The following is a 9,475-nucleotide window of genomic DNA, read 5'->3' on the forward strand; positions in this document are numbered from 1 at the left end:
GCCCATCTCTGAGTGGGTAGAACATAGTGCCCGCAGCGCCAGCTCTGGCACAGGCCATTGTGGGTGATTAGACTTGATGTCTCCGAGAGGGAAGCAGGTATTGAATGGCCTCTGCCTGGCTCTCTCTCTGTGACCGGGGACCATGTGACCAAGGCCTGCTCCGTCCCAAGCACAGGCCGAGCGTTCATCAATCAGAGAAAATATGCCACGGCCGTCTCCCGCTTGTCGCTGCATCGTTTGACCTCCGCAACCCCTTAAGCCAATCCATCAGGAGCGAAGACAAAGCGATATTGATCGCCTCCTTTAACCTGTCAGCGGGTGAGAAAATGTGTGAGCGTTACAAAAAGCAGTGAGGCATATTATGATTGGATATCAGCCTGCTGGAGATGCGGAGGTCTTGTGTGGGGAAGCAGTGAATGTGGGGGTGGGGAAGGCGGTGGCGTCGAGAGCGATGCCAGCGATGAACTGGTCATACAGAAATAAACTCTACTTGGGCGGGCGGGCGGGCGGGCGGGCGAAGTGGGCGGGCGGATTGCCTGATATGGCCTAATTTAATGACCATGATTGGGGTTGTGTCTGAAAGATTAAAAATATCACTCCCCGTTATTTGCCACGTGGGCATGTTCTGCGTGCTCCATGGGTGGCTGGCCTGATCCTGCATGCCAGGCGAGACTAATGGAGTCCTGCGCCTCAGACCCTGGGCATGAGCGCAACGCAGGCGTGACTAATGGGTCAGCAAGGGTCAGTCCACAAGCCCGAGCGCTGGTGCTGGACCCTCGTCCGGGAGCGCCCCAGTTAGCACCCCAGAGCAGGTGTTAGACTTTGGTCACGGGAATGTGAGGCAATCCCCCCACCCAGCCCGGACGCCCCCTCTCTCTCTCCGTGTTGGCTGGGCTGCATCACCAATGCCACCCTCTCCCCTCTCCCCTCTCCCCTCTCCCGTCTCTGGGACTTTAGAAAAACAACAGCAAGGGAGAGGAGGGAGCAGGAGCAAGGGAGAGGAGGGAGCAGGAGCAAGGGAGAGGAGGGAGCAGGAGCAAGGGAGAGGAGGGAGCAGGAGCAAGGGAGAGGAGGGAGCAGGAGCAAGGGAGAGGAGGGAGCAGGAGCAGGAGCAAGGGAGAGGAGGGAGGAGGGAGCGTGAAATGTCAAACAGGGGATGAAAGAGGGCAGCACATGGATGCCAGGAGGCGGTATCCTCAGACGTGCTAAAGGGCGTTTTGGAGAGGAGAGGGGTTATATGTAGAGGGAGCGCTTGTGCTGTTCGCTAGTCAGGCAGCTGCCAAAAGCCTGTGTTCTTAATTCTTCAGCCAGATATCAGTGGAGCTGTTCTTAGGCGGCTCAAAGAGTTGCCTAAAGTATCAAAACAAGCTGTAGTGTTGTAGTGCGTCTGTTTGAAGAAGTTCAGTTTTGTCTGGGAAGGTGACATTACTGTGCAGCTAATGAAGGGCATAGTCTTCAAGAAGACTTCTTTTGTTTGAGTACTGATGCAGTTTAAGAGTATAAACAACAACAAAAATAAGGATCTAATATGTTTTTGCTGTTGGAACAAAATAAATCCAAGTGAAACGGGCCGCCATTCCAATGCAGATGTGTTGGTGCTCATTGCTATCCCTCGGGGTCGTGACCTGTTTCTGTATTAATGCATAGCTGTCTGTCAGCGGATGCTCCATCTATCGCTTGCTTGAAAGCTTTATTCCCCAGAATTATCATATCAAAACATTTCCTCGTATCAAACTGTTAGAATGGTACCAGTTCCTGTCTTTTCAGGTCACATCTGTTTTTCCATAACATAATCTCATGGCCTTTGACTTAATGAGACGATCTTCTTGTGTGGCAAATTAAAAAAGATAATAAAAAAAAAATAATCACTGTTCGTGGTAAGTGAAGGAGCTGTGTAGACTTGGTTTTTATGATTTATTAGTTTGTTGCATATAATGTGCAGCAACATTAGTGTCCTTTGCTACAAATGATATATGTATTATTCATATCTCCCTTGTTTCAGAGAGACTTCCAGATTTTTTAATTAAGTCTCATTAAAGCGTACCTCATTTATGTCGATAGAAACAGTACAAACACTGTCAGTGTAAAACCCTGTGATTGTATGTTGTGAGCGAGGCTGTGTGTTGTGAGGGAGGCTGTGTGTTGTGAGCGAGGCTGTGAGCGAGGCTGTGTGTTGTGAGGGAGGCTGTGTGTTGTGAGGGAGGCTGTGTGTTGTGAGCGAGGCTGTGAGCGAGGCTGTGTGTTGTGAGGGAGGCTGTGTGTTGTGAGCGGGGCTGTGTGTTGTGAGCGGGGCTGTGTGTTGTGAGGGAGGCTGTGTGTTGTGATCGAGGCTGTGTGTTGTGTGTTGTGCGCGAGGCTGTGTGTTGTGAGCGAGGCTGTGTGTTGTGAGCGAGGCTGTGAGCGAGGCTGTGTGTTGTGAGGGAGGCTGTGTGTTGGGAGCGGGGCTGTGTGTTGTGAGCGAGGCTGTGAGCGAGGCTGTGTGTTGTGAGGGAGGCTGTGTGTTGTGAGCGAGGCTGTGAGCGAGGCTGTGTGTTGTGAGCGAGGCTGTGTGTTGTGAGCGAGGCTGTGTGTTGTGAGCGAGGCTGTGTGTTGTGAGCGAGGCTGTGTGTTGTGAGCGGGGCTGTGTGTTGTGAGGGTGCCACTGAGCCTCCCTCCCTCGCGGTGATGATGATGCCGGCTCTCTCACACAGGGCTCCCTCCTCCTCCTCATGGTGTATTGATTCCAGAGTAAACTCTGGAGCTAAGAGGACTTTGAGTTCCGAATCCCCTCTTGAATTGACTGTATTTCAGTGAATCAGCGACAAATCCAGGGACAATCAATTCTTTATTTTTCCTGTGCGGCTCAACCCACCCCCACCCCCCCCACGAACACACACAGCCCCTCCAGGAGCCCGTGGCATGAGCACTCCCCTGCCCCCCCCCCTCCCTGGGGTTTGTTAGACTGGGTAAAGTGCCCAGGCCTCCCTCGTGCGGTGGGTGTATTTTTAGAGGGAGTGCGGATTCTGACTCACACCTATTGTCTCAGCCGCTCCGTTGTGCTCCTAATCTGCGGCCTGTTGCTAAACAGGAGCCATTGTCCCTTTAGATGAGTCAGCCAGCTCGCAGGTGAAAGGCGGGCATGTTTTTTTTCGCTGCCCCTGAAAAACCAGATAAGATCGCCTTACTCGGCACACGGCTTTGTTTCGCTCTAAGTCGCTTTTTATCTCCGACCCGCTCTCTCCGACGTGAGTATTAATCTGCCGTCCCACATCATCCCCAGGGTGTTGTGTTTTCAGGGGGAGGAGGAGGAGGAGGCCTGGGAGAGACAGGCTGACCCAGGAACAGGTCTGGCTAATATCGGGTGCACATCCCCATCGCCACGGCTACCATCTAAGACTACTACCCCCACCGTCGCCACGGCTACCATCTAAGACTACTACCCTCACCGTCGCCACGGCTACCATCTAAGACTACTACCCTCACCGTCGCCACGGCTACCATCTAAGACTACTACCCCCACCGTCGCCACGGCTACCATCTAAGACTACTACCCTCACCGTCGCCACGGCTACCATCTAAGACTACTACCCCCACCGAAACCATCTAAGACCTCCAGCTCCAGCTCCGTTGCCCTCCGTGGGGATCCTTGCCTGGCTTTGGGGGGTTATTTCACATGCATGTTTACTCACTCGTCTTTCTTCAGTATGTCATACAGATCCAGGAGTGTATCGTGTGTGTGTGTGTGTGAGCTGTCACACAGATCCAGTAGTGTATTGTGTGTGTGTGTGTGTGTGTGTGAGCTGTCATACAGATCCAGGAGTGTATTGTGTGTGTGTGTATGTGAGCTGTCGTAGTTTAACTCACCGCTGTACAAGCAGAGCTTGAGTCTCAGCACTCTGTTCCTCCTCTTTGCCAGTGTCCTGTTAGTCTCATTTCTTTACTTATTTAGCGTCCGTTTTAGCATTCTTTAATTCTCCAAGTTCATTTCCCCATCGCTGGCAGAGAGAGAGTAGCCCTCACTGGGGTCGTAATACCCATCCAGAATCCGGCACGCTTCATTATTCATCTGGGCTGATTGCTGTGGTCCACGTGTAGCCGCGGGCGATGCGCAGATATCCTGGGCGGCACTCTGAGCCCTCATGCGATGGGAATTGGAGAGATCGGCGGCTGTTGCGGAATGTGATTGTGATTCCATCACGCAAACAGCGAGCCGTCCAAGCGGTAATGGACTGATCAAAGATGACGTGGTGGTGGTGGTGGTGGTGTGTGTGGGGGGGGGGGCCTTGTCACCATGGCTGCCTGCCTGGAGATCATGTGTCACCATGGCTGCCTGCCTGAAGATCATGTGTAATTCATCTAAGCTGGCCTATTATCTCACTGCTGGCCTCATGTCTTATTCCTCTCATCTGTTGCGTGTAGGAAAACACCGTTAAACACAGATGAGTTGGAACAAGTGTCCTGGCGCCAGAGCAAAACAAATGGCAACGTAGTGGAAATGAAGACTGGAAAATGGTCCTCCTGGTGTGTTGGTATGTGAAGGGGTAAGAAATAAAGAAACGGAAATCAGAAATATGAGTTGTGGACGGTAAGCCTACCTGTTGTGACTTTAAAAGGCCTAACATTTTTCACAGGTGCTTTGGCCAAATGTTTGACCTTTAGTCAAATTGGTTGTGAATACTCAAACAGACCCAGTGGTCTATTACTGTAACAAGACAGTCCTGGTGCCTAGTGTCTATCCTCACAGGAAGAACACCCAGGCCATACATAAAAGGCCTTATTCCAAACTTGACTTCAATTTGGATGAATAAATAAAACTATTATTTTGACATATTTAAAGGTCACTCATAGAATAAGAGCCCTAGTGGACAGGTAGTTGATTGTCAACAGATAATGCAGTAGCTGGGTGAAGCGTCTCTATAATAGACTCTGTGTAAACTCTACTCAAATGATCTACTCAAAAGTCACTTTTGTTGTAAAATAAATTTACCAGACATTGAATCATGATACAGAAGCACATTGTGTTACCTCCAGGTATGAAATGCGTTGTATAAATTAAATTTGATTTGAGAACTGTTGAAACAAATGTGAATGGCTGTATATGTGAGCAGAGTCTTTCTTTCTTTGAACTGCTTGTGACCTCAGAGTGAACTAATGTAACACTATATGTCTTCAGCCCTGAGCGTTTGTTACCCTTGAGAGCCACACAGACAACATGCCCATGCATATTCATATTCATACTCAAACAACAATGCAATGAGATTCAATGAACTTCTCAAACAGACCGTGTAATATCAGTAGCACGTCACGGTTCAAGAAAAGAGCCGTGATTATATTTTCTTCTTTCTCTCTCTCTCCCTCCCTCCATCCCTCCTTTCTCTCTCCCTCTCTCTATCCCTCCTTTCTCTCTCCCTCTTTCTCCCTCCTTTTTCTCTTGTCCCCATGTTTTATTACTTTTCCTCCCATCTGCCCTGCCTGCTGCCTCTGCTCCGTGCTGCTCAAACATACCCGTCCCCTCTGCTTTATTGCCAGGATGGAATGGGCCACTCTCTCTCTTTAATCACACTCTCTCTCTCTCTCTCTCTCTCTCTGTAATCACACTCTCTCTCTCTCTCTCTCTCTCTCTGTAATCACACTCTCTCTCTCTATCTCTCTCTGTAATCACACTCTCTCTCTATCTCTCTCTATCTCTTTCTCTCTCTCTGTAATCACACTCTCTCTCTATCTCTCTCTCTCTCTCTCTCTCTGTAATCACACTCTAATATTGTTATGGGTCAGCCTTTGCAGCCTAGCGATCGTGTTTGGCCGCCGAGGCCCCGGAGCACAGAGACAACAGCGGGCCCACTCATAATACAGGGTGGGGTCAAGGGTCAGCGGGCCCACTCATAATACAGGGTGGGGTCAAGGGTCAGCGGGCCCACTCATAATACAGGGTGGGGTCAAGGGTCAGCGGGCCCACTCATAATACAGGGTGGGGTCAAGGGTCAGCGGGCCCACTCATAATACAGGGTGGGGTCAAGGGTCAGCGGGCCCACTCATAATACAGGGTGGGGTCAAGGGTCAGCGGGCCCACTCATAATACAGGATGGGGTCAAGGGTCAGCGGGCCCACTCATAATACAGGGTGAGGTCAGAGGTCATGCTGGGAGGAGAGGGAGACAGACACGGAATCTGTTACGGATGTTTCTTATTGTAGAAGCAGAACGGTAGCAAGGCCTTTCCCCCTGTTCTACGTTCAACTGTAGATGTTCATTCATTTTGTTGCACAATCTAGGACGTTGGAATTCACAAAATAAATGTTATTTGCATTAGAGACCCAGTTTTCTTGCAGGCCACGGATTCAGAACTGCTGTCTGTTGACAACATCCATACATAACAGTATATTGAACCGAATTTGTAGTTCTGCGGGGAGTAGCAATTGCTATCAGTTCACTACCATACACCACAACAGCATGACACCTTTGAGTACAATCACACCGCAACATAGGCAGGCAGGTGGTAATTGGTTAGGTGAATTCATTATATTCCATGACTTTAATTAGCTATGCCATCTGAGCTGAACTCTACAGTCAAATCCACCATCACTAACTCCGTTTGTTAACCCCGTCCACACGCCATTTCTTCATGTTTGTTAACCCCGTCCACACGCCATTTCTTCATGTATTCTTTGTATTCTTTTCTCATATAATTGGATAATTACAGGTAGACTCTGCCTTATATTTTTTGCTAGTCAAGCTATGCTATTCAACCAAACTAGTCAAGCTATGCTATTCAACTAAACAGCTAAAACTAGTAAAGCTATGCTATTTAACCAAACTAGTCAAGCTATGCTATTCAACCACACAGCTAAAACTAGTCAAGCTATGCTATTTAACCAAACTAGTCAAGCTATGCTATTCAACTAAACAGCTAAAACTAGTCAAGCTATGCTATTCAACCAAACTAGTCAAGCTATGCTATTCAACTAAACAGCTAAAACTAGTCAAGCTATGCTATTAAACTAAACAGGGAAGCCACCTCTCCACTCAGGCCAGTTGCATGTAAATAGGAATGTTTTCTGGGGTGATGTCAAAGTATTGTGTGGAGTGCATGCCAAAGGCTCTGGCTTGTTTGCTGTGCATACTGGATGCGGGGTCCTTGTGTTTGCGTGCCATGTTTGAAGAAGGCCACATTACCCTAACTCTGTTTATTTATCGGCCTGGCAACCTCAGACTCCCCCTGTTTACACTCTTAGGGGTGTTCACGTTTACAGTGGCTAAGGCAGAGCCATGATGGCACACACAGACCTTGGATAGAGGCGTTTGTGTGTGTATTTTTATCTCTGTGTGTGTGTGTTTGTATTTGTGTGTATTTAGTGTGTATGTGTGTGGTGGGCTTGTTGTTTGTTATAATGTGTGTGTGTGTGTGTGTGTGTTTTGTGTGCGTGAGATCTTTCCTGAGCGCTGGGCCGCAGGAGGAGGATGTGTGGGAAATGGGAAAGGGAGGCATATTTAGAGCTGGGTGGCAGGGAGAGCAGAGAGCGTCACAGACAGGGGGGTTTATAGAAAGAGAGTAATGGCTCCCACCCTGGGAAAGGGGCCTTCTTCCAGCGCTGTGGGTCACTTTAAAGATCAGTGGGTGTTCATCACTCAGGACAGCTTTACAGCTGTTCGGGATGAGGCGGCCAGCTCATGTCTTCATCTGAAATCAGGTGTTACTGCTCTCTGTGCGACCCCCTTCTCTCCTTCTCTCATTTTTATCTCCGTTTTTAGTGCCGTTTTTTTTACACTGAACAGGGCACCTCCATGAATTTGGCTGTCAAAACGAGGCAATACTATTTTCATTGTGACGTTTCGTATCCCCGTTCAAAGAACACTGCATTTATAGTCTCACACACCAACTACTGACTACTTGTAATGACTGCGCAGCAAACATTCCCCCATCAGGTTGTACTCCAGTCAAATGGAGGGGAAATGAGCTACCACAGAGCATCCAACTCATGCTTCTTCCTTCCTGTCATGTTTACAGCGAGCTCTGCGTGTCTGGTGTACAGTCGCTGCCGTGGGTGTGTGTGTGTGTCTCTCCAGCGGTGTGTGTGTGTGTGTGTCTGGTGTACAGTCGCTGCCGTGGGTGGAGGACAGTAGCTTGTGCGTAGTGGGGGAGCAGCTGCGTTCGCACCTTGAGCTGTGTGTGTCTCCAGCGGTGTGCGGTGTGTGTAAGCAGTGTGTTGTGTGTGTGTGTGTGTCTGCGGCGGTGTGTGTGTGTCTCCAGCGGTGTGTGTGTGTCTCCGGCGGTGTGCGGTGTGTGTAAGCAGTGTGTTGTGTGTGTGTCTCCAGCGGTGTGTGTGTGTGTCTCCAGAAGGCAGCTAATTGACACAGAGGGGCAGCCAGGGGAGCCGGTCAGGAGGCAGAGCCAGAGCCTGTGCTCGTTAAACTGGCACCGTGATGGAGGCACATCCAGCAGCTCAATGTGTCCGTGAGACCAGCAATATCAGGAGTAGGAGGAGGAGGAGGAGGAGGAGGAGGGGGAGGAGGAGGGGGAGGACGACGAGGAGGAGGAGAAGGATGGAGGAGGAGGAGGAGGAGGAGGTGGAGGTGGAGGAGGGGGAGGAAGAGGAGGAAGAGGAGGAGGAGGAGGAGGAGGAGGGGGAGGAGGAGGAGAAGGATGGAGGAGGAGGGGGAGGAGGAGGACGAGGAGGAGAGGAGGGGAGGAGGAGGAAGAGGAGGAGGGGGAGGAAGAGGAGGATGGAGGTGGAGGAGGGGGAGGAGGTGGAGGTGGAGGAGGGGGAGGAGGAAGAGGAGGAAGAGGAGGAGGAGGAGGAGGAGGAGAAGGATGGAGGAGGAGGTGGAGGAGGGGGAGGAGGAGGAGGAGGAGGGGAGGAGGAGGAAGAGGAGGAGGGGGAGGAAGAGGAGGAGGAGGGGGAGGAGGAGGAAGAGGAGGGGGAGGGGGAGGAGGAGGAGGAGGAGGAGGAAGAGGCATGGTACTGAAGGGGGACTGAATCAACTAAGAGCCATGCCACAGGCTTCATCAACAGGTCCAGGACTCCTAAAATCCCCTTCAATCATAGAATCATTCTAATCATTTGCTTTACAGTGCGAGGAGTTGTGTGCATGTTTAATGTTTTACTCTAGGTGAAGCACAGGTTCAGTGATTTTAAATCAGATCACATCTGGTGACATCTGGTGACATCCGGTGACATCTGGTGACATCTAGTGACATCAGATCACATCTGGTGACATCTGGTGACATCTGGTGACATCTCTCCCATTCAGGTGTGCGCTACAGCAGCTGCTCTCGAGGTGGGCGGCTCTGGGCAGATATGGATCTCTAACATCCAAACAGTCAGGACCAGGTCTATCAAGTCCAGTCAGTGTACTGCAGTCAGGATCAGGTTCATCAAGACCAGTCAGGACCAGGTCCCACAAGTCCAGTCAGTGTACTGCAGTCAGGACCAGGTCCCACAAGTCCAGTCAGTGTACTGCAGTCAGGACCAGGACCATCAAGACCAGTCAGGACGAGGC

This window comes from Clupea harengus, chromosome 13, assembly GCF_900700415.2.
Source record: "Clupea harengus chromosome 13, Ch_v2.0.2, whole genome shotgun sequence".
Classification (NCBI taxonomy): Eukaryota; Metazoa; Chordata; class Actinopteri; order Clupeiformes; family Clupeidae; genus Clupea; species Clupea harengus.